The sequence below is a fragment of the Marmota monax genome, unplaced genomic scaffold, assembly GCF_021218885.2.
Source record: "Marmota monax isolate L192 unplaced genomic scaffold, Marmota_monax_Labrador192_F-V1.1 WCK01_AAM20220418_F8-fsc03107, whole genome shotgun sequence".
In the NCBI taxonomy this organism is placed as follows: domain Eukaryota; kingdom Metazoa; phylum Chordata; class Mammalia; order Rodentia; family Sciuridae; genus Marmota; species Marmota monax.
Window position 1 is genome coordinate 1 of NW_026695132.1, and position 5,026 is coordinate 5,026.

A 5,026-nucleotide genomic window follows, 5' to 3' on the forward strand; every position below is an offset into this window, starting at 1 on the left:
ATCCTTATTCTTTTCATTCTAACAATGTAATTACAAAAACAAATAAATTTCTACACAAAGATCTTATTTCAGCTACATCACATGACATCACATATAAGAGTGCACTCCTAGTTAAAAATTAAATTGAAATAGATCCAAATATCTTAAGAACCACGTGGTTACATAAAGTTAATACAATTATAAGTTATGCCCTTATTCTTAATATACATTTTTGTAGGTATTTAGATAACCTATTGTTATTAATCCATAAAATAATTAACATGTCTAAATGTTTAGTTAATATATATTTATCTAATTGTTTTCTTCAACAGAAAACCCATAATTTATACCTTTTATGCATGCATTTCTCTGATGCTCTATCTTTTAGTTACAGATATTTGAGATAAATATATTTAACTATAAATTTACTTTCAAGAAAAAAAAAATGCAACCTTCAAGTTATCTCTAATTCTCAAGGTTATTGTACAAACATTTATAAGATGATAACAGATATGACTCTGTCTACAGAAATATCCAAAGGCTTTAACTATATTTTCATTGAGACATTTCTTATCAAGGTACAATAATTTGTTTAGATTCTAAGGTTTTCAGAAATTATTTCAAAGTATAACCAGGAAAAATTCTAAAAGGAAACAACGATGCTTCACCAGAGAGGAAGCACACATTGGAGGTCCTAAGAAAAACAAAGGAATCATCTTTGGGTAAGAAAAGGTTGTTATATTCTGGATTTTAATGATAAAAGTATTTTCCTAAAAAGGAAAATCTTTATATCATTATCAAGACAGATGATATAGAAAGTTAAAACAATTAAAAAAGAGATTTATGTGTACTGGACTTACTATAAAAATTTTTAACTGATTAATTCAAGGATATTCCAGGCTATTTTTCTGATTTTACTGTGCTGATATGAGCTAAGATTTTTTCCATATTTTGATATGATAAAGACCTATTAAAATGTTAAGTTTAACTTACTTAAGGAAGGTCTTTATTGTCTGATGATTCTTACTATTTAAGTCAAGGGTTAATTTTGGTGAATAAACTCATATCCTTGATTAAACACTGAATATATTAACTGCTGACTTAGATCCCAATTTTGACAATTCCCCTTGGATACTAAATTTGATTAATCTATCAAATTAATCAAAGACACTGTTGATTCTTACATATTACTTTTGTTTGTTGAATAATTATGAGATTTGAGAGATCATTGTATTAGGACTGAGGTTTTCCAAATTGAAGTCGTGTGTTAGTTTTGAACAATAAAGGTTGCAAACCTTGTTGGAAATTCATTGTTATTATATAAGTTCTCTGACTGGACCTATTATCCATAAAAAATATGGTAGGAGTTATATATTATTCCCTACATTGGGAAGTAACCTTAATCATATTTTTTAAAAGAAATTAAGACACACCTATTTAAAGGACAATATTCTGAAGTATAGAGATATTTTGAGACCTTCTCTCAAAAAGAGATTGAGAGTTCTTTCTAAATTGTTAGGATGAATCAAATAATCTATTTGAAAATTTACAATAATCAATAAAAATTGAAAAATTTTGAATATTGAAAAATTACAATAATCAATAAAAGGTAAATCTTTTCTTAACATTTAAGTACTTGTACTATTATCTATAACATAAACTGATGATACATTGGCTTACACGAAGGCTTTACCCAATTTTGTTAAATAAAAAAGGGGGGGAGGGGACAGGACTGGAGAGGCACACACTGGATCTTACAAAATATTTTAAAAATTTTTTCTTAATTGTAATATTGAGAGTCTCATTGTTGTTAAACTTGATTCAGTAAATTAAATCAGATGTCAAAGTAGAGTTTAAACCAGTCATCATGAAAATTACTGATAAACCTGACACAGGAAGGTAAATTTCCAACTGCAAAGTTTATAGCCATATAGATTCACTAGTTTGTCAGGTAAGTAAAAATTATGAAAAGACTTGTGTGGACCCATTTCTCAGGTCCACCTTTAATGTACCTTGCAGTGTGGACTGGAAAGTCCACCCATGAAACTTGATTAATTATACTGACTATAATGGTCAATTATACCTCTATGTTGATGCTATGGTAAACAGGCTGTCTGGGAGTATCTTTTGAGAAGAAGACAGTATATAAGAAACCTAAACCAGCCAATTCTGCTTGTCCTTAGAAATTAGACTACCTATCTGGACAATTGTCATGAAGATTATTAAAACAGAATTTTCCTATACAGGCAAGTTATTTACATAAAATATCCACCAATGTATTATTGTCTTAATCATTCTACAATAGAAGTTGACACCTTTTCTAAGTGGATAGATTATGCAAATGTCTTGTCAACACAACACAAGATGTCTAGAAATAATGGATATATTAGGTTAGTCTCCTAAAATGGACAAGAACAATTACATGAGGATGCTGTAATTCTTAGAATCTCTAACCCTCAGAAAGATGACACCCAAAAGGATGTTTTGATGTTTGACTTCTACCTTCAGAAGATTACATTACTGATAACCTAATAAACTCCTTAAATGTGAGAATTAAGAGAAAAGATGATGAATATCCTGTAGCCTGCAAGAATACAACTTATCTTATTGAATCACTAGTTATTGCCAGCTAATATTTCAGAGCTATAATATGCTGAAGTTAATGTACAGACTTTGAAACAGGTGCATGTCAATTAGCCAGACCTAGGCAAGCTGCTGGTCTCATCAACCTTGAAGTGACTACTTTAAATATTATTCCTAGCTTCCACAATTACAGCCTTTATGGCTATATCTTAAAACTTACTGTGGGTAGCCATTCTCGCACGTGATTGGGCACCTCCTGGATTGGGTGTGAGGCGTTCTGGCCAAACTGTGTCAGAGCTTTCCCCACCCTCTCCAGGTGCGAGAGCCTGTCCACGTGGGGATGTGACTGACCACTGACCCTGAGGCCAATCACTGACCCTGACCTTGGAATGCTGCCCCCTTGACCTTCATTGGATGGAATTTTCCCCTGAATTTCTTGTTCCCCAATAAAAGGCCACTCCCTGGCATGCTCTCTCTCTCTCTCCTGCGAGCCCTGAGTAAGCCTTGCTGCCCCACCGGGTGGTTCGAGGTGTGAGCCAGAGAGGTGAGAGCCGTCTCAGACCTGGTCATAGGAAAAGGTAATTGAGTCTGTGTGTTTTATTTTGATCTCACTAGTTAACTTCTGTGCCACGAACCTCTTTAATGAAACCAGTGTACTGGTCACCTGGTGGAACTTACAACAGATACACTTTCTTAATTTGACTTAGTTACTTCAAAGATCCTTCATAGTCAGATAAGTGCTGATGGAAGGATGGGGCTAAGTTAAAATGCTCTAAAAGACAATGTAATAAATATTGTGAATGAGCCCTCTGCTCTATGGTTTGTGGAAAGGCTTATATGCCATGGCAAATAAAAATGTCTGTGTTACTATGGCCAAATGCAATGCGTCCCAATAAAATTGGGAAAAGATTAAGAATCTTCTGATGAGAGTTTGGCAAAGTAATAATAATAACCTGGATCTTCCAAGTTGATTGTGTTATTGAAATGATATGTTTTGTACAAATTCCTTTTGTGTTTCAATAGTAGATCATAATGACCTTGGAAGAAGAATCCAGTGACTAATAGATATAATTCCCAATTGCCTTTAAATATTAAGAAAGGGGGAATATGTGGGGAGCCACTCTGAATGATTCATGCCTTCCATCCTGAAGCAAGAGACTTTGACAGGTCACTGCATTTCACATTGTCCCAGTCCAGGAAGTTGAGGGACTGTTTTTAAACTTAGGCAATCACCGATGGAGTTGAGCTATACTCACCTATTGCTTTGTAATACTATGCCTTTTCCCTGTTTGGATTGAATGTTCCATGAAATCACCCTTTGTGTGTCCCCTTCTCTTGCTCTGCCTTTGGGTGTGGCCTTCCTAGATGTCAGTCAACCTGCTGACAGCTGACATCAGGAAGCTAGACTCAACCCCCTGAAACCTGACCCCTTGCCTCATTTGAATGGCTTCTCCTTAATAAAAAAGGTTCATTCAGCACATGCTCTCTCTCTCTCTTTTCCTGCAGACACTTAAGGTCAGAAGAGCCGTCACAGGACCCCAAAGAAAAAGGTACCTTTGTCTCTTGTGTGATGATTTCGTGCAGCCCAGTTCCCCTGGAGTGACCCTGAATGTTTTAGTCATGAGGAACGTGACATTCTGGGATGAATCTCACTTGGTCCTAGTATATAATTTAGTGAATGTTCTGTTGAATTTGCTCTACCAGTATTTTGTTAAGATTTTTGTGGCTGCAGACATGAGGTATATTGGTCTGTATCTGTAGTTTTTGTTGTGGTTTTTGTAATATTACAGAAACTTTACAGTCTGGCCTATTCGAAGGTCATCCAAGTTGTGTTTAGAATGCTGCTTCTCATACAGGAAAGCGAAAGCTGAGCAGAAGTCCCACCATAATTCCTTTCTGTGAACCTGAACCTGCTCTTCCTTGCTGCTCCAGGGATGGACCCACACATTGACCAATCACTGTGGGAGGCTAGGCCTTAGCACTCAGCCTGTCACCTGGTACCATTAGTCCTGGACCAAATCCTGTGTGGAAAAGCCACAGCAGTTCTCACTTGCATTCATTGCAGATTTTCATCATTGATGTGTCCTCTATCAAATGAGGTCCTCTGTAGAGACACCCTGAACACACCAGTGTGTTTATGTAACAGCTTCCTTGACTTCCCTCCTTGTGGCACAGATAGACACACCTCAGCAGCCGCAGGGTTCCTTGGTGGGTAGGGAGCAGATGTGGCCATCTACCCCCTCTGCATGGAAGTTACTGAGGGCTCCAGTTCTGGGCATTTCCAACAGTGCTGGCAGGATAAGTACCTAGATTTGGACATGCTGGATGAAGAAGGGACACATGCTAAGGACTTGGAAGGGTGCTGCCAAACGATTCTGAGGAGTATCCGTGGTCACATCTCTCAGGGGATCTGCCCAGGCCTCTATCTCCTGTCTTCTCACCAGAGTAGTTCAGCAGTATTTTC

At 36.5% G+C, this 5,026-nt stretch overlaps 1 long non-coding RNA gene across 1 annotated transcript; it reads left to right on the forward strand.

Annotated features, from left to right (window-relative positions):
• The first annotated feature begins 12 nt into the window (after window positions 1–12).
• LOC131423564 (uncharacterized) lies at window positions 13–4,112 on the forward strand. Its single transcript, XR_009225288.1, has 2 exons — window positions 13–3,140; window positions 4,069–4,112. It is a non-coding gene; the product is annotated as an uncharacterized LOC131423564 (long non-coding RNA).
• Window positions 4,113–5,026: the final 914 nt, after the last annotated feature.